The sequence below is a fragment of the Rana temporaria genome, chromosome 4 (genome assembly GCF_905171775.1).
Source record: "Rana temporaria chromosome 4, aRanTem1.1, whole genome shotgun sequence".
In the NCBI taxonomy this organism is placed as follows: Eukaryota; Metazoa; Chordata; class Amphibia; order Anura; family Ranidae; genus Rana; species Rana temporaria.
Window position 1 is genome coordinate 402,260,891 of NC_053492.1, and position 25,982 is coordinate 402,286,872.

At 43.7% G+C, this 25,982-nt stretch overlaps 1 protein-coding gene across 5 annotated transcripts in view; it reads left to right on the forward strand.

Moving 5' to 3' along the window:
- The window catches only part of EHBP1 (EH domain binding protein 1), a 636,728-nt gene that overhangs the window by 337,631 nt on the left and 273,115 nt on the right, over nucleotides 1-25,982 (forward strand). The window lies entirely within an intron of this gene.

Below are 25,982 nucleotides of genomic sequence, written 5' to 3' on the forward strand. Positions count from 1 at the left end.
CTCTGCGTATCACTGGTGCCCTCGCACCTCTGGACAAATACAGTACTGCTCACCCCAGTGGCTTGAATCCTGCTTGTCTTGCGAGACAACGCTCGAAAACCAAGTCATGATTAAAAAAAAAAACAGCTCGTATTGCGAAATGCTCGTAAACCGCGTTACTTGCAATCCGAGGTTTTATTGTGTAAGGAGATTGTGTAGTTATATACTGTAAGGTATAGTATGGTCAATATTAAGTTCAAAATTATTTATGGTAAACACCATTCAGAGGTGACAGCAGTAAAATATTTGAAATCTTCTATGGTCTTGGTGTTACAGATTTCACTTAAACTGTTTTCCAGAGACAATAGAAACTGTTGGTCTAGCATGATTTTAACCAGTCAGTGAAAGAAATGCCTGTTTAGCAAGTTTCAACCTTCTCACGGCTTTGCTAGGAATAAGCTTGGCTGACTGCAAATACGCTCATGGTGTGGCCACATATGTAGTAGCATATTTATTTTGTATAGATTTATATTCTCATATACAGATGACCTGATACAATTTTATCAATTAAAAACTTCCTATTGCTTTATTTAATATCTTGATGTTTCATGTACCTTATGTTCATAGAGCTGTTAAACACAAGTTATTGTCCGTTGCCAAGTAGTATTGCCATAAAGACGACAAAGAATTATTGCATGATAACTACATATATCCGCCAATACATTTAAGATTTTGGATCCCTCATTATTGAAAGACAACAGATAAGGTTTGGGCAGGTTAATAAAATATATGTAAATCTAAACCCTGTATAACAACCCATTCAGTTTAAAACAGAGGTGAAAAGCAAAAAATGGTGTGCGTGTGTGTGTGTATATATTTATTTATACAGTGTGTATATATATATATATATATATATATATATATATATATATATAATATATAAAAATGTAAACACTTTTTTTTTTGCACACGATCGCAATTTCCAGAAAAGAAAAGTTTGATGTGAGATTTTGGTCAGAAATTCCAACCGTGTGTAGGTCCCATCTGACTTTTTTTCTGTAGGAATTTCCTACAGCAAAAATTTGAGAGCTGGTTCTCAAATTTTCTGACGGGAAAAGTTCTTGTCGGAATTTCCGATCGTCTGTATCTAATTCTGACGCACAAAAAAACATGCATGCTCGGAATCAAGTCGATACATGCTCGGAAGCATTGAACTTAATTTTTCTCAGCTCGTCATTGTTGTACGTCACTGCGGACTTGACGGTTGGAATTTTGTGTGACCGTGTGTATGCAACACAAGTTTGAGCCAAAATTGCCTCAAGAAAAAAATCCACGGTTTTCTTGTCGAATTTCCGATTGTGTGTACATGGCATTAGAGATGTGGGGGTAGAGACTCCTTGTGGTGGTAGGGGGTGTGTACACTCAGCTTTTCAAAGTGTGCAGGTGGTGGCATCCTTTGCCATTGGGATGACCTGGGCCAATAGCATGTCAGATATGTGGGTACGGGAAGTGATGTCCAGTTGCAACTAGCTGGACTTTTCATTTCTGCCTTTGCATGACTAACAGACCTTTACTCTCAGGGAGTCATTGCAGTGGTTTAAAAAATTGGTTTGTAGGTTTTTTACTCAAACCTGTCCTCCGTTCCCATTTGCTCGCCTTGCTATGCCTACAGGTCATCCCTGCAGTGAGATACCTGGATGACCTACTAAGGAAACAGCACTTTGGTTGAGTCCTGACCCTCTAGAAGTCAGCGCTGGAAACTGACTCATTGCAAGGAGTATTTAAAATGGACCTTAAGTCATTTTTTAACTTTCCATCTATTAAATCTTCTGCCCTTGTTGTTTTAACTTTGGATAGTAAAACATGTTTTTTCCTGCCATTAAATACCTTATACAGCCCACTTCCTGTTTATTGTCTGGTCATTGGCCTAGACTTTGACATCATGCACAGCTCTTTCGCTAATTCTCGTGGGAGTTTGTCAGGAAGGGAGGGGGGGGGGTTAGTCATAAGAGGGCCAATGAGTGCTGCAAAGCTGGGGGTGTGAAGCTGTGTGTCTGTGTAAATCCAGAAAGTGAACAGGCAGCAACTTCAGCTGCCCACAGTTAAAATGGATGCAGTCAGACTCAGTGGAGGGAGATTTCTGCAGCATATTTGGCAAGTACAGAATCACAGTATATATAAAATAATATGCAAAGTGGTTGGAGGGAAGCTTCACAATGACAAATAGGTTTTTATTACAAATTTTGTAAGCAGACTGCAGTTCCTCTTTAAGCCTCCTTCTAGAGACTGCTCAGTCCAGGGTATATCTTCTGCAAGACAAACTTCTGACTCTCTCGTTCCATGTTCGGACTCCCCTGTTACATTTCAGGAGTTTTGCATGAGTATTCTCGGTTTGATGGTAGCCTTCCTTCAAGGCAGTACCTTATGCTTAACTCTTCTTCAGAATATTGCAATTTAGTATTTTGGCATTGGACTAGAAGTTACGTTATCCGGATTAACCTTTTCACCTGACAACCAGAACCAGGTTGTCTCTCGCCTAGTGGCTCACAGATGCAGCCTTATAGACGGGGAAATCCTTTCTTACATCGGTCCGGAAGATTCCCATGACAGATGCCAGTTTGACAAGCTAATAAGAAGTCTTCGACACCTATGTCGTGTACAGAAGTAGTTTGTCTCCCATTCAACATACTAGATTTACGCAAGTAATTCAGTTATCTCTTCAGTGCTGGTCCTCTCGCGTGCAAGGTCATCAGACTAGATTCAGTTGAACGATGCGACAGCAGTGGCATACATCAATCACTAGGAATGAACCACAGGTCTTGCAGCTCAAAGAATAGCTGACCAGATTCTGTTTTATACATAAATTTATATTCCAGCCTTGTGCGCTATCTACATTTTAGGTGTGTAAATCTCATAGGCAAACGTCCTCAGCTGACAATGTCTGAACTCAGGAGAATGGTCTTTTCACCCATAGGTATTACTGGCAATTGTTGAGATCTCTGTAAGGCTCGGTTCACACTGAGGCGACCTGACGGGCGACTTTGCCGGCTGACATTGCTCAATGCAGTGCAATGGAACCGTTCTAATCAGAGCGACTCAAGTCGCTCCAACTTAGAAAACAGTTCCTGTACCTTTTTCGGGGACAACTTCAGAGCGACTTGCATGGACTTCTTTTACAGTTGCACTGTACGGGGCGACTTTGAAGCTGCCCCAGTGTGAACCTTCACTAAATGGATTATGTGGTTGTGGGGGCGAAGCCACGCATGGTCACGCTAAATTCAAACTAAATATGTATGTATAGGGAGTAGAACCTTGTAAGTAAGGAAGGGGTGGGGTGGGGTGGGGGTTGGAGAATGTGACCATGTTTCATGTTGTAGCCTAAATATGGGTGTAACATGAAACATGACGAGAAAGGTAGACTATGCTTTTAAAACATTAGATCTGGCTAATACTTTGTGTTTATGTAAAAAAAATATACGTTGTAGAGCTGAGCGATTTTGGCCCCCAAGAAAATCTGTGATTTAAAAAAAAAAAACTTGATTCACGATTCGAATCAAGTTTTTTTTTTTTTTTCCTGATGGACACTACGCCGGTCCTAAGGAGCTGCGGGATGGAGTTTTTAGGCGAGGCCGCGGCTTCGGCCTAGTCCGCCGTGATCCTGGGAAAAGGCCGCAGACTAGGCCGAAGCCGTGGCCTTGCCTAAAAAATCCTGCCCGCAGCTCGCTGCGATCCTGGGAAAAGGCTGTGGACTAGGCCGAAGCTGCGGCCTCGCCTAAAAAATCCCGCTCGCCGTGATCCTGGGGGAAAGGCCGCAAGGTCCACAGTGTTCGGCCTCACGTTTTTGCAGTGAGCTGCGGGCAGGATTTTTACCAGCCTAGTCTGCGTAGCGCTGGTCCTATGGGAAAAAAAAATCGAAAAAATAGATTTGGTCAAAATTTGAATCGTTTTGACCTCCCAACTCGATTCAAGATTCAAATCGATTTTTTTCCCCAGCCCTAATACATGGATGTAAAAGGTAATACAATATATTATATACATTCCCTTTAGGCGACTACGCTATCAGTTTTTTTTTGGTGGCAGCAAAACATAGATGCCAGCCAAATGCTTAGCTGTAGCAAAGGCTTACCAGGCAGCTGCTTTGAGGCCAACAAAACACCTACTCAACTCTTGTTTTGGGAGCATTCATTTTTTAAAGGCCCATTCACACCAGGGGGGTACATTGTGGTGCGTTTAGTGCATTTCCGTTTATGCATGCTATGCTAAGTTAACCCATTCATTTTACACACCACATTGGGCCAAAAACCATACCGGCTGCATTTTTTCAGTAACACACAGTATTACCTTACAACATGTGTCATGATGAATCACAGATGCATTTGGGTGCCATATGCCTGTTACTACAGCCCAGTGGTGTGAATGAGCCTTAATACAATTTTTATTTTATTTAGAATTTTCATTTGACAGTGGACCTTTTAAAGCTGAATTTTGATGAAAAAACGTTGCCTAGGCAGTGGGCTCCCATCTCCACTGCAAAGGTTAACTGCTCATTTTGCCTAAGAGATAATCACAAGAATATACTTACATTTTTCTTTGCTCCCAGAGGCTTTCATCGCTTAATGCAAATAGTACCTCAAAGCTTTTTCCCTTTTTCTACGCGACTGTAGCTCTCAGATGTCATTCTGTACAATGCAGAACCAGCAGTCCTGCATTGTATGGAAGGATGCCAAGGGCCTGCCCACATTCTAGAGCAGAGGAGAGCTATTGAGAAATAAGGTAAGTATATATCTATATTCATCATCCCCTAGGCAAAACGAGCAGGTAACCCTTCCATTAGGTTGGGGGACTAATGCCACGTACACACAATCGGTTCATCCGATGAAAACGGACCGATGGATTTTTTCATCAGATATCCGATGAAGCTGACTTTCATCAGTCTTGCCTACACACCATCAGTTAAAAATCCGATCGTGTCCAACGCGGTGACGTAAAACACAACGACGTGCAGAAAAAAAATGAAGTTCAATGCTTCCGAGCATGCGTCGACTTGATTCTGAGCATGCATGGATTTTTGACCAAAGGATTTCCCACAGACAATCGTTTTTTTCTATCGGTTTTTTAACCATCAGAAAGTTTTAAAACAGGTTCTATTTTTTTTCACCGATGGGGAAAAAAACGATGGGGCCCACACACGATCGGTTCGTCCGATGAAAACGGTCCATCGGACCGTTTTTCATCAGACGAACCGATCGTGTGTACAGGGCATAACTGTTAAGGTAAAGAATTTTTGTCTCTGAAGTTCAGCTTTAATTTCATATGCTATTTTTTGCCAGTGTAGTTGTGAAACGAGAGTTGTTTTGAGTTTATTAAGTGAAACAGGGTTAATTTTATTCATTTACTGCCCCACCTAATAAATCATAATGTGTCATGTCTGTTTTCTTGGGAGTCAGTCTAGGTGGAGTCAGAGTTATTTGGAATGCTGAATAGTTTACTGACGCTGGTTCTGAAAAATTCCATTCTCATTGGTCACAGGAAAGGTAACTGTCCTAGATTTGTAAATGGAGACCTGCTTTATCTGAAGGCTCTTTAACCCCTTTGCTCCTGGACCCCGCCCCCCATTTTTCATTTGGGGTAGCGAGACCATATTTGTTATTTTTCATTTACAGCTTTGAAAGTTAGTAAAAGACTCTTCCAAACTATATATTTTTAAAGCGGAGCGTCTATCAGACGCGAGTGAGGAAGAGCCATAAACGACTCTTCCTGTTTACACCGTGATCAGCCGTGATTGGACACGGCTGATCACGTGGTAAAGAGCCTCTGCTGGAGGCTCTTTACCGAGATCGGAGATGCAGGGTGTCAGACTGACACCCCGTATCACCGATCACCGCGCTGCGCGCCCCCACGGGCGCGCGCGGGCATGAAATCCTGCAGGACGTCAATAGACGTCCAGTCAGGATTTCAGAACCACTACCCGTACGTCAATCTGTTATTGATCGGGCGGGAAGTGGTTAGGGTGCGTGTTATACACCTGTGCGTGTTATACGCCGATAAATACGGTAATTGCAAAGTTCCTCTTTGCCATGAAAATGAACTTAATCCCAAAAAAAAAATTCCACTGCATTTGTGAAGAAGGCTTCAGTGGGCCCAATAAAGTCCAGCAAGTGCCAGGACCCTCTCCTACAGTTGATTAAGCTGTGGGATTGGGGCACCACCAGTGCAGAGCTTGCTCAGGAATGGCAGAAGGCAGGTGTGAGCGCATCTATACGCACAGTGAGGAAAAGACTTATGGCGGATGGACTGGTGTCAAGAAGGGCAGCAAAGAAGCCACTTCTCTCCAGGAAAATCATCAGGGACAGACTGATATTCTGCAAAAGGTACAGGAATTGAACTGCTGAGGACTGGGGAAAGTAATTTTCTCTGATGAAACCACTTTCCGATTGTTTGGAGCATCCAGAAAAAAATCTTGTCCAGCGAAGAAAAGGTGAGCGCTACCATCAGAAAAGACAAACAGAGCAGCGCCAATCTAAGTGTAGTATTAAAAATAACAGGCTTTAATCACAAGATATATACACTCACTAAAAAGTGGTTGTAAATGGGCACATGATGGATAAGCATCATGAATGAGCAGCGCTGTCCGATTGTATAGGAGTCCAGGGTGGCTCAGTTGCAACGCGATCCTTTCAGGCTCGGCGGCACCGGTGGGTTTCCGGTGTCCCGGTCTTGATGTGGAGGGCGCAGGAGAGACTCGTCGGCTGGACATCACTGTATCAGGTGGTAGCTGCTGTTGGGCAGTTGGTGATCACGCCGTGTCATGCCAACAGTAAACCATCCTGAGACCATTCATGTGTGGAGTTGCTTCTCAGCCAAGGCAGTGGGCTCAATCACAATTTTGCTTAAGGACACAAAGCCATAAATAAAGAATGGTACAAAAACATTCTCGAAGAGCAACTTCTCCCAACCATCCAAGAAAAGTTTGCTGATGAACAATGCATTTTCCATCATGATGGAGCACCTTGCCATAAGGCAAAAGTTATAACTACAGTAGGTGAACCCGATTTTGTGTCAATCTCGCTCTCTTTCTCGGCGAGATTGAGCACCTACGAGCCCCATCGCGGGAGCCAGCGCCGAGCTGGCTTGCCGCGATGGAGACAGAGCCGTCATAGAAGCGACGGGAGATCCGACTTGGATTCCCGCCAATTCTACACGTGTGCGGCGTTTGTTATGAATCCTGAGGGGGAAGTCCCCGCCGGATTTTAAATAAAAATCCGGCATGGGTCCCCCCCTCAGGAGCATACCGGGCCCTTAGGTCTGTTATGGGTTGTAAGGAGAGCCCCCCTACGCCGAAAAAAACGGCGTAGGGGGTCCCCCTACAATCCATACCAGACCCGTATCCAAAGCACGCTACCCGGCCAGCCAGGAAGGGAGTGGGGACGAGCGAGCGCCCCCCCCCCTCCTGAGCCGTACCAGGCTGCATGCCCTCAACATGGGGGGGTTGGGTGCTCTGGGGCAGGGGGGCGCACTGCGGCCCCCCCACCTCAGAGCACCCTGTCCCCATGTTGATGAGGACAGGGCCCCTTCCCGACAACCCTGGCCGTTGGTTGTCGGGGTATGCGGGCGGGAGGCTTATCGGAATCTGGGAGCCCCCTTTAATAAGGGGGCCCCCAGATACCGGCCCCCCACCCTAAGTGAATGAGTATGGGGTACATCGTACCCCTACCCATTCACCTGCAAGAAAAGTGGTAAAAACACAAATAAACCACACAGGGTATTAAAATATTTTATTTTTCTGCTCCGGAGGCCTCCCCTGTCTTCTTTATTAGCTCTTTTACCAGGGGAGGCTTCTTCTTTGACGTCTTCGGGTGGGTGGGGGCCGCCGTCTGGTTCTCTTCCACCGCCGGGGGGGGTCGCTTTTAAAAAAGCCCCCACCCCCCGGCGGGTTTCCTCCGGCGTCTTCGGCGGGGCTCTTCTTCTTCCGCTATCCCGACGGGTCTTCTCAACTCTCCGGGGGTCTCCTTCTGTCTTCGCCGCTCTTGACTCGGCGCACCCCGGTTCTTCGTCTCGCTGTCCGGTGTCTTCTTCCGTGATGTACGTCTTCTCCTTCCGTGCTGTGATGAGTTCTTCTTCCGTGCTGTGACGTCATGTTCTTCACTTCTCTTCTTCTCCCGATGTTGACTCGCCGGTCCTCCTCGCTGAAATGACGGATGCGCGCCTTGCATCGGACCTATATAGGCCTCACAGTCCCATCATGCTCTGTACCTACCCATGTGATACCTACCCACGTGGTAGGTATCACATGGGTAGGTACAGAGCATGATGGGACTGTGAGGCCTATATAGGTCCGATGCACCCGCGCACCCGTCATTGCAGAGAGGAGCCGGCGACGTGTCAACACCGGGAGAAGGAGAGAAGTGAAGAACATGACGTCACAGCGCGGAAGAAGAACTCATCACAGCACGGAAGGAGAAGACGTACATCACGGAAGAAGACACCGGACAGCGAGACGAAGAACCGGGGTGCGCCGAGTCAAGAGCGGCGAAGACAGAAGGAGACCCCCGGAGAGTTGAGAAGACCCGTCGGGATAGCGGAAGAAGAAGAGCCCCGCCGAAGACGCCGGAGGAAACCCGCCGGGGGGTGGGGGCTTTTTTAAAAGCGACCCCCCCCCGGCGGTGGAAGAGAACCAGACGGCGGCCCCCACCCACCCGAAGACGTCAAAGAAGAAGCCTCCCCTGGTAAAAGAGCTAATAAAGAAGACAGGGGAGGCCTCCGGAGCAGAAAAATAAAATATTTTAATACCCTGTGTGGTTTATTTGTGTTTTTACCACTTTTCTTGCAGGTGAATGGGTAGGGGTACGATGTACCCCATACTCATTCACTTAGGGTGGGGGGTCGGTATCTGGGGGCCCCCTTATTAAAGGGGGCTCCCAGATTCCGATAAGCCTCCCGCCCGCATACCCCGACAACCAACGGCCAGGGTTGTCGGGAAGGGGCCCTGTCCTCATCAACATGGGGACAGGGTGCTCTGAGGTGGGGGGGCCGCAGTGCGCCCCCCTGCCCCAGAGCACCCAACCCCCCCATGTTGAGGGCATGCAGCCTGGTACGGCTCAGGAGGGGGGGGGCGCTCGCTCGTCCCCACTCCCTTCCTGGCTGGCCGGGTAGCGTGCTTTGGATACGGGTCTGGTATGGATTGTAGGGGGACCCCCTACGCCGTTTTTTTCGGCGTAGGGGGGCTCTCCTTACAACCCATAACAGACCTAAGGGCCCGGTATGCTCCTGAGGGGGGGACCCATGCCGGATTTTTATTTAAAATCCGGCGGGGACTTCCCCCTCAGGATTCATAACAAACGCCGCACACGTGTAGAATTGGCGGGAATCCAAGTCGGATCTCCCGTCGCTTCTATGACGCGCTTGCTGGGATGTGCTGTCACTATTCCAGTGAGTGCGAGGTGTCGGGGAGATCTCGGCACCCTGTCGCCGAGTATCAGCGCGACGCTGTCGTGCTAAAAGCACAATATCACAAACACCTACTGTAAGTGGCTTTGGGAACAAAACGAGGACATTTTGGGTCCATGTCCAATGAAAATCCCCAGACCTTAATCACATTGAGAACTTGTGGTCAATCCTCAAGAGGCAGGTGAACAAAAAAAAAACTTCCCACAAATGCTGACAAACTCCAAGCATTTATTATGCAAGAATGGGCTACCATCATTCAGCATGTGGCCCAGAAGTTGATTGACGGCATGCTAAAGCAAATTGCAGAGGTCTTGGAAAATAAGGGTCAACACTCTAAATATTGACTCTTTGCATAAACTTCATCTCATTCTCAATAAAAGCCTTTGACACTTACGAAATGCTTGTAATTATACTTCAGTATTCCATAGTAACATCTGACAAAAAGATCTAAAAACACCGAAGCAGCAGACTTTGTGAAAATTAATATTTGTGTCATTCTCAAAACTTTTGGCCATGGCTGTAGGCTGCCTCAAGTCCTTCTGTTGTGCCGCGTACACACAATCGGTCAATCCGATGAGAACGGTCTGATGGATTTTTCCATCAGTTAACCGATGAAGCTGACTGATGGTCAGTCGTGCCTACACACCATCAGTTAAAAAAACTATCGTGTCAGAATGCGGTGACGTAAAACACAACGACGTGCTGAAAAAAAAAGTTCAATGCTTCCAAGCATGCGTTGACTTAATTCTGAGCATGCGTGGATTTTTAACCAATGGACGTGCCTACAAATTTAAAACAAGATTGCTTTTTTTTAACCTATGGATGAATAACCGATGGGGCCTACACACGATCGGTTTGGTCCGATGAAAACGGTCCATCAGACCGTTCTCATCGGTTTGACCGATCGTGTGTACGCGGCATTAGACTCAATGGTGTGATCAGGCCAGAAGGTTAGGTCTATTGTGGGCCTATACTGAAATCTAAAGCTAAGTTAATAGATTTGCCCATATGGATATATTGCCTGCACTGAAATTAACATTCTCTCGGAAAGGGAAATATTTTGTATTTTTTTTATTGCCGGTTTTATTCATTGCAGTCAAACTATTAAAATGATTTTTGGTAAAGATTTCCTTAGGCCTCATTCACACGACGGACCGTTCGGGTCCGCCTGTCAGTTTTGACGGCGGACCTGAACGGCCGCTCCATGCAATCCTATGGAGCGTCAGATGTCAGCAGAGACATGTCTGCTGACATCCGACGCGATCCGATCTGCTAAAAACAGACGTATGGGGGGCACGTCCCAATCCGTCCATGCGGATCGGATCGGGTAAGATCTGACGAAAACGGACATGCTGTCCGTTTTCATCAGATCGCTCCATAGGAGACAGCGGTGCCCGACAAGCCCCTCCCCGCTCAGTGAGCAGAGAGGAGCTTGTCATCCGTCGGCTCAGCGGAGATCTGCGGACTGATCTCCCGCTGAGCTGGCGGGAGAAGGCGGACTCTGTAGGAACGGAGTCCGCCTCGTGTGAATGAGGCCTTATAGGTTCTCTTCATGGCATATGGAAGGAACAGGAATGAGTCACGTAGTCCTACATACTTGGAAGTACCAGGGTATATTTGCTTCTGACAGCCGAGAATTGTCAAAGTACAGGTTCCTTTAGGAATACATTTAAGCAGCTTTTTTTTTTTGCATGTTGTGCTAATCTTTAACCTTTGGCATCATTCATTCATGCACTTTGCCAGAAACAACACCAGCATGACAGCAAATAGTTATTATTATTATTATTATTTTTTTGACAGCACATTACAGCAAAATGGTGGTGTGATTGTATTCTAGGTTTATGGTGGAGGACTAGGCATATAGTGTAAATAGTATGACAATTCGGGCAGTTGATTATAATTAGGCTTAGAATGGCAGCACCATGATTGCAATGCCACGTACACTCGCTTGGAATTTCCGACAACAAGTGTTCGATGGGAGCTTGTTGTCGGAAATTCTGACCGTGTGTAGGCTCCATCGGACATTTGCTGTCGGAATCTCCGACACCAAAAATTTGAGCGCTGGATCAGCAGCAGATGACATATAAGCGCGAATCGTCTCTCACCAAACTTCTACTAACACGAGATTAGCAGAAGGAGCCCAAAGGGTGGCGCACTTGGTATTGAACTTCCGTTTTATAGTCCTGCTGTACGTGACCGCGTTCTTGGCGATTGGAATTTCCGACAACATTTGTGTGACCGTGTGTATGCAAGACAAGTTTGAGCCAACATCCGTCGGAAAAAAATCCACGGTTTTGTTGTCGGAATGTCAGATCGTGTGTATGAGACATAAGTGTTCAGCACACTACTACATCACAGCCTACCAGTTGCAAATCACTAAAATGCCACAAACCTGGTGCGGTTGCTACAGGTAAAATTATATGTATCCACACAGTAAATTATATATTGGAAAAAATAAAATATTGTTTCAAGTCATGCACAATTCAGCAGTCAGTTTTTCCTGCCTGTAGTTTAATGGAATTGATTCACCCGAAAGTGATATTTTGGTTATCAGTAAAGCGTGGTGAGTGGAGTCAGTGTCTGGCTTTAAACAGATCTTGCATACTAAGACCCCTTTCACACTGAGTTTTTCAGGCGTTTTAGCGCTAAAAATAGTGCCTAAATATTGCCTAAAAATCTCCTGTCTGCAGTCTCAGTGTGAAAGCCGAGGGCTTTCACACTGGAGCGGTGTGCTAGCAGGACCGCTCCAAAAGTCCTGCTAGCAGCATCTTTGAAACGGTGAAGGAGCGATGTGTTTATCGCTTCTTCCCATTGAAAGCAATGGGAAACTGCGGCCTTTTTTGGCCGCTATCGGGGGTTAACCATTTCCCGCCCAAGGACATCATATGACGTCCTGGACTTTCAGTGGGGATATCTGAATGATGCCTGCAGCTACAGGCATCATTCAGATATCCATCTCTTCAGCCGGCGAATCCCTGAACCATAAGAACGATCATAGTGGCGGTTCCAGCCTGGAGGAGAGATGTGGGGTCTTATTGACCCTGCATCTCACCATAAAGAGTACCTGTCACAAACCATTCCTAATACAAGGGATGTTTACATTCCTTGTAATAGGAATAAAAGTGATCAAAATAAAAAAATGACAAAAAAGTGTAAAAATAAAAGAAATTGAGTAAAAAAAAAAAAAATAAATAAAAAAAAAAATGTTAAACGCTCCTATCCCCGGTAGCTCGCGTTTAGAAGTGAACACACACGTAAGTCCCGCCCACATATGTAAACGCCGTTCAAACCACACATGTGAGTTATCGCCGCGTGCGTTAGAGCGCCAGCAACAATTCTAGCACCTACTCTGTAACTCTAAATTTGTAACTTGTAAAAAAAAAATAAGCGACGCCTATAGAGATTTTTAAGTACTGACGTTTGGCGCCATTCCATGAGTGTGCGCAATTTTAAAGCGTGACATGTTAGGTATCTGTTTACTCGGTGTAACTTCATCTTTCACATTATACAAAAAAATTGGGCTAACTTTACTGTTTTGTTATTTTTTTATTCACGAAACAGTTTTTTTCCCAAAAAAAAGGCGTTTGAAAAATTATCGCGCAAATACTGTGCGAGATAAAAAGTTGCAATGGCCGGCATTTTATTCCCTAGGGTGTCTGCAAAAAAAAAACGTATATAGTGTTTGGGGGTTCTGAGTAATTTTCTAACAAAAAAATTATGATTTATGCATGTAAAATTATGATTTAAAGCGCCCAGAGGCGATTAAGTTCGCATGTTCTGCGCTATATAAGTTTTCATTCATTCATTCATGTAGGAGAGAAGTGCCAAAATAGGCCCGGTATGGAAGTGGTTAAAACCGCACCGCTAGCGGCCGAATACTGAGGCAATTCAGTCAGTATAGCACAGCGCACCTCCCGCCCCAGTGTGAAAGGGGCCTAACGCTCCTCCTGTCCATTTGAGAGTTTTGGGTGTTATGCCGCGTACACACGATCATTTTTCAACATGAAAAAAATTTCATTTAAAATGATCGTGTGTGGGCTTCACATAATTTTTCAGGTTCTGAAAAACGACAAAAAAAAAATTCGAACATGTTGCATTTTTTAACGTCGTTTTAAACAATGCAGTTTTTCGTTTTTTTAAAAAATGATCGTGTGTGGGCTAAAACGATGTTAAAAACCCACGCATGATCAGAAGCAAGTTATGAGACGGGAGCGCTCGTTCTGGTAAAACTACCGTTCGTAATAGAGTAATTAAGCACATTCATCACGCTGTAACAGACAGAAAAATGCAAATCTTCTTTTACTAACACAAAATCAGCTAAAGCAGCCCAAAGGCGAATGGAACTTCCCCTTTATAGTGCCGTCGTACGTGTTGTATGTCACCGCACTTTGCTAGATAATTTTTTAAAAACGATGGTGTGTGGGCAACGTCGTTTTAACGATGAAGTTGGAAAAACGTCGTTTTTTGGACATGCTGAAAAAAAATTTTTTTTCATGCTGAAAAATGATCGTGTGTACGCGCCATTTCTGTCCAATTTTTCTTGTTCAAACTTCTTGTATTGTATTGGATAGTACAAAGAAGCAATACTAACATAGCAAAACAATAAAGCAAAACACACTCAAATATGTTTTAAAGAAGAAACCTCACCAAAATTCCAGAACTTTTGTTTATTTCCCACAGAGGACCGGATGCATTTGCTTCTATTCTGATCTGTCCTGTTGTTACTAACCAGCGTGTTCAGACAGTTTACCCACTACTTCCGACAAAGCTGCTATCAAAGAAACACAATTGTGACTGACAATTCTGGTTTCTGGCAGCAGGAGGAGATCTGGAAAACAGCATTATTATCAAAACAGATTATTCAGCTGTTCGACTGTCTGCTTGGCTGTGCCAATTCCTGCTAGAAAATGAAATCCACATCTCCATAAAGCTGGTTAGCAAAGGGAAGCATGAAGTGCTCTAGAATTTCCTGGTAGACGGCTGCGCTGACTTTTGGCTTGATAAAACACAATGGACCAACACCAGCAGATGACATGGCTCCCCAAATCATCACAGGCTGTGGAAACTTCACACTGGACCTCATGCGACTTGGATTCTGTGTCTCTCCACTCTTCCTCCAGACTCCGGGACTTTGATTTCCAAAGGAAATGCTAATTTGTCCACATTCCGTGATTTGGGGACCCATGTTATCTGCTGGAGTTGGTTCATTGTGTTTTATCAAGTCCAAGATGCAGTACATAGTTACATAGTTAGTCAGGTTGAAAAATCACGCCTATTGCACAATAGCTTTTTCTAGATTGACTTTTTTTATTGCTTAGTGTGTGTATATATCTAAATATCTATATAGATATATGCACATACAGTATCTCACAAAAGTGAGTACACCCCTCACATTTTGTAAATATTTTATTATAGCTTTTCATGTGACAACACTGAAGAAATGACACTTTGCTACAATGTAGTGAGTGTACAGCTTGTATAAGGCCTCATTCACACGAGGCGGACTCCGCCTGCTCCCGCCAGCTCAGCGGGAGATCAGTCCGCAGATCTCCGCTGAGCTGGCAGATGACAAGCTCTTCTCACTGAGAGGGGAGGGGCTTGTGCAGCGCCGCTGATTCCTTTTTTTCATTCAATTTTAAGTTTATTTTCAATAAAAGTACATACATTTGTATTATATCAGCAGTATACAAATCAATAATATACAGAAAACAGTAAAGCAAGTACATTACTTCACATATTAGACATTCCTGTCATAGTAACTGTCCATCACATCTATCCATTTCTCATGTCCTTCACCATACGGTGAGATTAAGACAGTTCATATAAGCAACGGAGAAAAATTAGGTGTAACTAATAATATATAATTAAATAAAATAACAATTTAATATGCTATATGATCCCTTAGGGCTATCATTACCACACAATAAATTATATATAAGGAAAAAAAAAAAAATCCCCATGTGTGTACTAGACCTAAGTTCACGGAACAAATAAAGGATGGGATTTCTGGAGAACAATAACCTCTCCGACACCCCCAACGGGAACTGCCTGTGTCCAAGAGATCAAGCAACCCCTTCAATCCCCCCTCCCTCCCTCTAATAGTTTTTATTAAAACCCACCGGTTTCTATAATCATATATTCTCTAAACCCTCCTCAAACCTAATATCCCCAAAAGTTTGGTGTAATCCTTTAAAAACCTAAACATAGGTAAATACAAATGTTTATAATATATTCTTTTTTTTTCTTACCTAAACATAACACCCTGAGAATGAGAAATAGTGAGTATTCTATCCTCATAGATAAGACAACGAGAAATAAACACAGAAAAATCAAAGAAAGGAAGAGAAAAGAGAAAAAGAAAAAGATATGGCAGCCTGCCTGCCAATGAACACCATCATCTACAGGATATAAATGTCTTCACAGCCTTCACGGGGTAAAAGATATTCCCATAAATTGCATCCAAGGTTCCCATATTTCATGGAAAAGAGTAGACATATCCAACATGGAACAAACCCTCTTTTCTTGTTCCATGATCCATGTAACCTTTCGTTTCATATACCTGATGGAGACAGTAGTTTTTTTCCACGCAGCTGCAATTGTGATCCTGGCACCCGTCAGAATGTATTGGATGAGTTTTCTAGTAACCTTGGAGGTCTGGGGTAACATTCCGTTAAGTAAAGCAATAGTGGGGGATTGATGTAAGTTACATCCTGTGACTCGTCTTATTATGTTAAACACCTTATTCCAGTATCCCCGTATTTTGGGACATTCCCACCATATATGTACCATAGACCCCAGTCCCTGACAACCTCTAAAGCATAGGGGCGAGGTTGACGGATACATGGAAGCCAGTTTAACAGGAACTAGATACCACCTAGTATACATTTTTACATTAGCCTCTACAAGGGATATATTCACATATCCTTTAATGGATCTAGTATAGTTATTACACCAGTCAGATAAATCCCAAGTGTTATTAAGTTCCTTTTCCCAGGCCAACATATGAGGTAATTTGGTACAATTATTAGCAAGAGATTGATATATGATTGAAATATTTCCCTTCCTGATCAAACCCTGATCACAATTACTTTCATAAGGTGTCAATAATCCAGAGATCGAGTCACTATCCCATAGGCTTTGTGCATAATCATGTAGTTGGGAAAATCTTAGTTTTTCTGAAACAGGAAGATCTAGCTTGGCTATGAAGTGTTTCTCAGGAAGTGGACCTGATCGTGAAAAAAAACGACCTATACGATACAACCCTTTATCATGCCACCATTTGAAAGAATCTATATCAATTTTAGAAACAAAGAGTGGGTCTAGAAAAACGCTTGATAAAGGCCTGCCTTTAGAAATTAGAGAGGGATTGTTTTTAAGTGAATCCCATAAAACTAAGGTTTGAGAAAGAGTCGGAGATAATATAGAAGGCCTGTTTTTGGTAGGACTCCACATCAACTCCTCTATCGTTAGATTCGGGGTCGCCTGCTCTTCTATATCTAACCAGTCAGGGCGTTCATGTTTAAGAAAGGTTTCCGATAATTGTGCCAATCTCGCTGATTGATAATACCATAATAAGTTGGGTACCCCCAGACCACCCTGTTCAGGTAAGTTATAGAGAGTGCGAGATGGAAGGCGTGGACCCTTATTGTTCCAAATAAACTTGGTAATCTTTCCTTGAAAAGATTTTAGATGACTTTTAATTATCGGTATGGGTAATGATCTAAAAAGATACAAAAGCCTAGGGAGAAGAGTCATCTTTACCGAGTTAATTCTACCAATCCAACCTATATTCTGAGTACCCCAATCTTTCAAATCTTTCTCAAGTTTTCTATACATAGGGGGATAATTGGCCAAATACAAATTTTGGATGTTGGGGGTCAAATAGATACCCAGGTATTTGATATAAGAGGTGTCCCATTTGAATCCATAATCTTTCTTCAGTAAAGAAACCGTGGATTCAGAGAGAGAAACATTGAGGGCCCTAGATTTGGCCACATTCACAGTTAGACCTGAAACCATAGAGAATTTGTCTAAAAGAGAATATAATTCTGGTATGGATGTGTCTGGATCAGTTAAAAACAATAAAAGGTCATCTGCAAATAAGGCACATTTATGCTCCTTTTTGGCACATCTAACTCCCCTGATGTCTGTGTTTTCACGAATAGCCATAGCCAGGGATTCCATAACTATTGCAAACACCAGGGGAGACAGAGGACAACCCTGCCTAGTACCCCTATGAATCTCAATAGGTTCCGAAAAAATACCCTGAAAGCGTATATTAGCTTTAGGGTGAGAGTAAAGTGCAGATAAGACTCCAAGAAATTTCGTGCCAAACCCCCAACGTTTCATCACTTCGAACATGAATGGCCATGATACTGAGTCAAATGCTTTTTGAAGATCTATAGAAAGAAGCATTCCCCTTTTGATTAGTATCACCAGTCCAACCCGAGTTCAAAATAGAGATCAGATCCACAGCCCTCCTAACCTGATCAGGACCTTGCCTTCCAGCGATGAAGCCTACTTGATCTTTACTAACATATTGGCCAATGAAAGAGGACAGCGCCGCTGATTCCTATGGAGCGATCTGATGAAAACGGACAGCATGTCCGTTTTCATCAGATCTCACCCGATCCGATCCGCCATGGATGGGTATGGACGTATCGCCATACGTCTGATTATGGCGGGTCGGGTCGGATGTCAGCGGACATGTCTCCGCTGACATCCGACGCTCCATAGGACTGCATGGAGCGGCCACTCAGGTCCGCCGTCAAAACTGACAGGCGGACCTGAACGGTCCGTCCATGTGAATGAGGCCTAACAGTGTAAATTTGCTGTCCCCTCAAAATAACTCAACACACAGCCATTCATGTGTAAACAGTTACCTCAATGAACTGTAGGGTAAAGGTGATGGATTGGCCAAGCATGTCTCCAGACCTTAACCCTAATGAGCATCTGTGGGACATCCATAAAAGGAAGGTGGAGGAGCACAAGGTCTCTAACATCCACCATGATGTCGTCATGATGGAGTGGAAGAGGACTCCAGTGGCAACCTGTGAAGCTCTGGTGAACTCCATGCCCAAGAGGGTTAAGGCAGTTCTGGAAAATAATGGCGGCCACACAAAATATTGACACTTTGGGCCCAATTTGGACATTTTCACTTAGGGATGTACTCACTTTTGTTGGCAACGGTTTAGACATTAATGGCTGTGTGTTGAGTTATTTTGAGGGGACAGCAAATTGACACTGTTATACAAGCTGTACACTTACTACTTTACATTGAGGCAAAGTGTAATTTCTTCAGATATAATAAAATATTTACAAAAATGTGAGGGGTGTACTCACTTTTGTGATACACTGTATGTGCCACTTTGTGTTGGTCTACTCTATCACATAAAATCCCAACAAAATACATACACGTTTTTTGTAACATGCCAAAATGTGGGAAATTGCAATGGGTATAAATACTTTTTCAATGGTGTGTGTGTGTGTGTGTGTATGTGTATATATGTATGCAAGTTGCAATAAAAAGTATGTGAACCATTTTAGAATGATATGGATTTCTGCACAAATTGGTTATAAAATGTGATCTGATCTTCATCTAAGCCACAACAATAGACAATCACAGTCTGCTTAAACTAATAACACACAAATAATTAAATGTTACCATGTTTTTATTGAACACACCATGTACACATTCACAGTGCAAGTGTAAAAAGTATGTGAACCCTTGGATTTAATAACTGGTTGAACCTCCTTTGGCAGCATAACTTCAACCGAATGTTCCTGTAGTTGCAGATCAGACGCGCACAACGGTCAGGAGTAATTCTTGACCATTCCTCTTTACAGAACTGTTTCAGTTCAGCAATATTCCTGGGATGTCTGGTGTGAATCGCTTTTTTGAGGTCATGCCACAGGACTCTGACTGGGCCACTCCAGAAGGCATATTTTCTTCTGTTTAAGCCATTCTGTTGTTGATTTACTTCTATGCTTTGGGTCGTTGTCCTGTTGCAACACCCATCTTCTGTTGAGCTTCAGCTGGTGGACAGATGGCCTTAAGTTCTCCTGCATAATGTCTTGATAAACTTGTGAATTCATTTTTCCTTAGATGATAGCAATCCATCCAGGCCCTGACGCAGCAAAGCAGCCCCAAACCATGATGCCCCCACCACCATACTTCACAGTAGGGATGAGGTTTTGATGTTAGTGTGCTGTGCCTCTTTTTTTCTCCACACATAGTGTTGTGTGTTTCTTCCAACCAACTCAACTTTGGTTTCATCTGTCCACAGAATATGTTGCCAGTACTGCTGTGGAACATCCAGGTGCTCTTGTGCAAACTGTAAAGGTGCAGCAATGTTTTTTTTGGACAGCAGTGGCTTCCTCTGTGGTATCCTCCCGTGAAATCCATTCTTGTTTAGTGTTTTACGTATCGTAGATTCGCTAACAGGGATGTTGGCATATGCCAGAGACTTTTGTAAGTCTTTAGCTGACACTCTAGGATTCTTCACCTCATTGAGCAGTCTGTGCTGTGCTCTTGCAGTCATCTTTACAGGACAGCCACTCCTAGGGAGAGTAGCAGCAGTGCTGAACTTTCTCCATTTATAGACAGTTTGTCTTACCATGGACTGATGAACAGCAAGGCTTTTGGAGATACCTTTTTAACCCTTTCCAGCTTTATGCAAGTCAACAATTCTTAATAGTAGGTCTTCTGAGAGCTCTTTTGTGCGAGGCATCATTCACATCAGGCAATGCTTCTTGTGAAAAGCAAACCCAGAACTGGTGTGTGTTTTTTATAGGGCAGAGCAGCTGTAACCAACACCTTCCATCTCATCTCATTGATTGGAGTGAGGTGTCAGCCAACAGGAGTCCAATTAGCTCTTGTAGACGTCATTAGTCTAGGGGTTCATATACTTTTTCCACATGCACTGTGAATTTTTACATGGTGTGTTCAATAAAAACATGGTAACATTACATGTTTTGTGTGTTATTAGTTTAAGCAGACTGTGATTGTCTATTGTTGTGACTTAGATGAAGATCAGATCACATTTTATGACCAATTTGTTCAGAAAGTCATATCATTCCAAAGGGTTCACATACTTTTTATTGCAACTGTGTATGTGTGTGTGTGTGTGTGTATATATATATATATATATATATACAGTACAGACCAAAAGTTTGGACACACTTTCTCATTCAAAGGCCCCATACACACGAGAGGATTTATCCGCAGATACGGTCCAGCGGACCGTATCCGCGGATAAATCCTCTCGAGGATTTCAGAAGATTTTTATGCGATGGCGTGTACACACCATCGCATTGAAATCCGCGCTGAAATCCTCTGGCGATGAAGTGTCGCGCCGTCGCCGCTATTATGACGCGGCGACGGGCGCGACGCTGTCATATAAGGAATTCCACGCATGCGTCAAATCATTACGACGCGTGCGGGGAATCCCTTTGGACGAATGGATCCGGTAAGTCTGTACAGACGAGCGGATCCATCCGTTGGAATGGATTCCAGCAGATGGATTTGTTGTGCATGTCAGCAAATATCCGATCTGCTGGAATCCATCCCAGAGGAGATTTCTCCGCGGAAACGGATCCGCTGGCGTGTACACACCATAGGATCTATCCGCAGAAACCCATTTGCTGGGATTTATCTGCGGATGGATTCTATCGTGTGTATGGGGCCAAAGAGTTTTCTTTATTTTCATGACTATGAAAATTGTAGATTCACACTAAAGGCATTAAAACTATGAATTAACACATGTGGAATTACAGTATACATAACAAAAAAGTGTGAAACAACTGAAAATATATTTCATATTCTAGGTTCTTCAAAGTAGCCACCTTTTGCTTTGATTACTGCTTGGCACACTCTTGGCATTCTCTTGATGAGCTTCAAGAGGTAGTCACCTGGCGCAGCACCCCATCACTCTCCTTCTTGGTCAAATAGCCCTTACACAGCCTGGAGGTGTGTTTGGGGTCATTGTCCTGTTGAAAAATAAATGATGGTCCAACTAAACGCAAACCGGATGGAATAGCATGCCGATGCAAGATGCTGTGGTAGCCATGCTGGTTCAGTATGCCTTCAATTTTGAATAAATCCCCAACAGCGTCACCAGCAAAGCACCCCCACACCATCACACCTCCTCCTCCATGCTTCACGGTGGGAACCAGGCATGTAGAGTCCATCCGTTCACCTTTTCTGCGTCGCGCAAAGACACGGGGGTTGGAACCAAAGATCTCAAGTTTGGACCAACAGCGGATCCAGGGGGGGGGGGGCAACAGGGCAATTGCCCCCCCCCCCCCCCCGAGAGAATCATGTCACATTGGCTTTGTGCTCTAGCAGGGGACCTTGTGCTCTAGCAGGGGACCTTGCTAGAGCACACTGCCCTGCCAAACACAGACCTACAGCTCCTGTTTGTTCCATGACACACGTCGGGAGAGGAGATACATGCTGTGTGTGATCTAGTGATCTAGGCAATGCCATGGTGAGTGCCATGCACAGTGAGGCTTCATTCATATACAAAAGTGGGGCTGCATTAATATACAAAAGTGGGGCTGCATTTATATACAAAAGTGGGGCTGCATTTATATACAAAAGTGGGACTGCATTTATTTACAAAAGTGGGACTGCATTTATTTACAAACGTGGGACTGCATTTATATACAAAAGTGGGACTGAATTTATATACAAAAGTGGGACTGAATTCATATACAAAAGTGGGACTGAATTCATATACAAAGTGGGACTGCATTCATATACAAAAGTGGGACTGCATTCATATACAAAAGTGGGGCTGCATTCATATACAAAAGTGGGGCTGCATTCATATACAAAAGTGGGGCTGCATTCATATACAAAAGTGGGACTGAATTTATATACAAAAGTGGGACTGAATTTATATACAAAAGTGGGACTGCATTTATATACAAAAGTGGGACTGCATTTATATACAAAAGTGGGGCTGCATTAATATACAAAAGTGGGTCTGCGTTCATATGTACAGTGAGGCTGCAATGATGGGCACTGATGAGGCTGCATTGATCTCTTGTACCATGTCTCCAGTCTCTGACCATCTCTTGTACCATGTCTCCAGTCTCTGACCATCCCTTGTACCATGACCATCTCTTGTACCACATCTGCAGTCTCTGACCATCCCTGGTACCATGTCTGCAGTCTCTGACCATCTCTTGTACCATGTCTGCAGTCTCTGACCATCTCTTGTACCATGTCTGCAGTCTCTGACCATCTCTTGTACCATGTCTGCAGTCTCTGACCATCTCTTGAACCATGTCTGCAGTCTCTGACCATCTCTTGTACCATGTCTGCAGTCTCTGACCATCCCTTGTACCACGTCTGCAGTCTCTGACCATCTCCTGTATCATGTCTGCATTCTCTGACCATCTCTTGTACCACGTCTGCAGTCTCTGACCATCTCTTGTACCATGTCTGCAGTCCCTGACAATCGTCTACAAACTATGGAATAGATTTATGGCATTTATATTTAAATATTTTTTACTAGTAATGGCGGCGATCATTGATTTTTTAGCGGCACTGCAACATTGCAGCGGACACACCGGACACCTAATTGATTTCTGTAAGCAACATCTTATTTTCTGGCAGTGCCCCTCCCGAGACTAGACTCTGGATTCCGCCCTTGGTTTGGACTCATCAGACCAAAGCACAGATTTCCACTGGTCTAATGTCCATTCCTTGTGTTCTTTAGCCCAAACAAGTCTCCTCTGCCTGTTGCCTTTCTTTAGCAGTGGTTTCCTAGCAGATATTCTACCATGAAAGCCTGATTCACACAGTCTCCTCCTAACAGTTCTAGAGATGTGTCTGCTGCAAAAGGTGGCTACTTTGAAGAACCTAGAATATGAAATATATTTTCAGTTGTTTCACACTTTTTTGTTATGTATAATTCCACATGTGTTAATTCATAGTTTTGATGCCTTCAGTGTGAATCTACAATTTCCATAGTCATGAAAATAAAGAAAACTCTTTGAATCAGAAGGTGTGTCCAAATGTTTGGTCTGTACTGTATATATATGTATATAAAATTAGATCTGAAATTTAGCTATTCATTTTAAAGCGCTGTCTTATGCCGTGTACACACGATCGGTTTGTCCGATGAAAACAGACCGATGGACTGTTTTCATCGGACAAACCAATCATGTGTGGGCCCCCATCGCTCTTTTTTCTATCGGTGTTAAAAAATAGAACATGTTTTAAATTTTTCCTATGGATAAAAAAAAAACGATAGAAAAATCCGATCGTCTGTGTGGAACGCCATCGGATAAAAATTCATGCATGCTCAGAATCAAGTTGATGCATGCTCGGAAACATTAAACTTCATTTTTTTCAGCTGGTCGTAGTGTTTTACGTCACCGCGTTTTGGCACGGTCGGATTTTTGACTGATGGTGTGTAGGCAAGACTGATGAAAGTCAGCTTCATCGGATATCCGACGAAAAAATCCATCGGATTAGATTCCATCAGATATCCGATCGTGTGTACAGGGCTGTAGGGAGATCGGTGATTTTAACTTACCCGCAGCAGCACCAATTGTGTCCAGGTATCGGACTAGGCATCGGGAGCATTACTCCTGCAAATACTCGGTATCAGGTCTGATACCGAGACTAGTATCGGGACAACCCTACTTCCTAAGGCCTCGTGCACACTGGCAGAAAAAAAAAGCTGCTGTAAGAGACAGCATTTTCTTTCTTTTTTTTTGCCCCTGAAATGAGCTTTAGGTTATCTAATGTGTCTATGCATTTACAAGTGCATTTTAAAGCAGCGTTCAGGGACATTAGAAAAATGCTTTCAGAGTGGCGTTTTCCAGCGTAAAGCCCCGTACACCCGGTCAGACCTTTGTCCGACCAAAATCACGACGGAATTCCATCGAAGTAAAAGAGAACATGTTCTCTATCTAAACTCTGATGCAATTCTTCGGAATTTCCGATCGAAATAATCCGATGGGGCATACACACGGTCGGAATTGTTTTCCAATAGAAAAAGTCCGTCTGTCTTTTTCCATCGGAAATTCCGTGTGTATGGGGCAATAAATGTGCAATAAAATGTACCACTAGAGGCATTTCTGCAAAGTTCTGGCAGAGCAAATGCAGCTTATTTTCATATACCCGGTGTGCATGAGGCCTGAATTTCAACACACTCCTGACATTATGCACATTAACAAAGACTCATTTAGTTTATACAGATTACAAATTAGAGGGCTGGGATAGTCTCTCTGTGCATCATGTGATTTTTGGTTCCTTTCTGGTTGTAAATCACTTCACATAAGTTATTGGATCGTAAATGTGTCATTATGTCTAGTCAGAGTTTAATAACACAACAGCAGTCACAAATCGGCACTGTCTTGTGGCCCTTTACATCTCTTCTTTCAGATTACATGTTGATAATTAGCCTATTAACTAAATCATTTGCTATACCTATAAGCTTTTGTTTATGTAATTTACTCTTTTCAATCCAGTAATTAAGGCAGATTGGTGATTGCTATGCAGCTCTGGATAGAGGGCAGTTTACAATAAAACCGATGTTTAAAGAATATGTAAACCTAACATTTCATATTCCTGATATGTGTCTACTGTACTATGTACTTGTATGAAAAGGTATCCTGTTCTCTTTTGTATTGCTTAATTTGTGTGAAATCCCGGGTGTTCCTGCCTGTCCCTCTGTTTTTCTGTTAAAAACTAACCACAGAGTGAGTGAGTAACTTGTATAGCGCAACAAATGCAAACTTAATCGCCTCAAGGTGCTTTGCATCCAGCGTTGTCCTGATCCATTAGAAGAGGTGGGTCTTTAGTTTTTTCCTAAAAGCCAGATGGTTTTCTTCCAAGCGGATGGTCGTGGGTAGAGCATTCCAAAGCCGGGGTCCTTGAACTGCAAATCTACGTTCTCCCTTAGATTTGTAGCCGAATTTAGGGATTTGGAAAAAGTTTTGGTTGGTTGACCGGAGCACACGCTTGGTGACGTAAGGTTTTATTTTCTCGCTTAAGTATTGAGGAGCGTTTCCTTGTGTACATTTGTGGGTGAGGCAGAGCGTCTTGAAAGTCACCCGGTCCTGTATGGGCAGCTAGTGGAGGGACCTCAAGACCGGAGAGATAGATTCCCATGTTTTTTTTTACCTGTTACCAGTCTGGCTGCCGTGTTCTGGACGACTTGTAGATGTGAAATCTGGTATTTCGGTAGTCCTAAGTAGAGGGAGTTTGCGTAGTCGAGTCGTGAGTTGATGATGGTTCCAACCACTACTGCTGTGTCCTCTTCCGGGATGAACGGGATGAGTCTGCGTAGCATGCGGAGAAGATGATGAGAACCGCTGACGACTGATCCTATTTGTGCATTCATAGTCATGTCTGAGTCAAAGATGACTCCAAGACTTTTGACTTTGTTGCTTGGCGTGATGGTTTGTCCGAGGATGGTGGGTGGTGTCCAAGTGGTCCTAGAATTATATTTCCGATTTGCGTGAAGGATGAGTAGTTCTGTTTTGGATCCGTTGAGTTTGAGGGAGCTTTCAGTCATCCAATTATCAATCAGAGT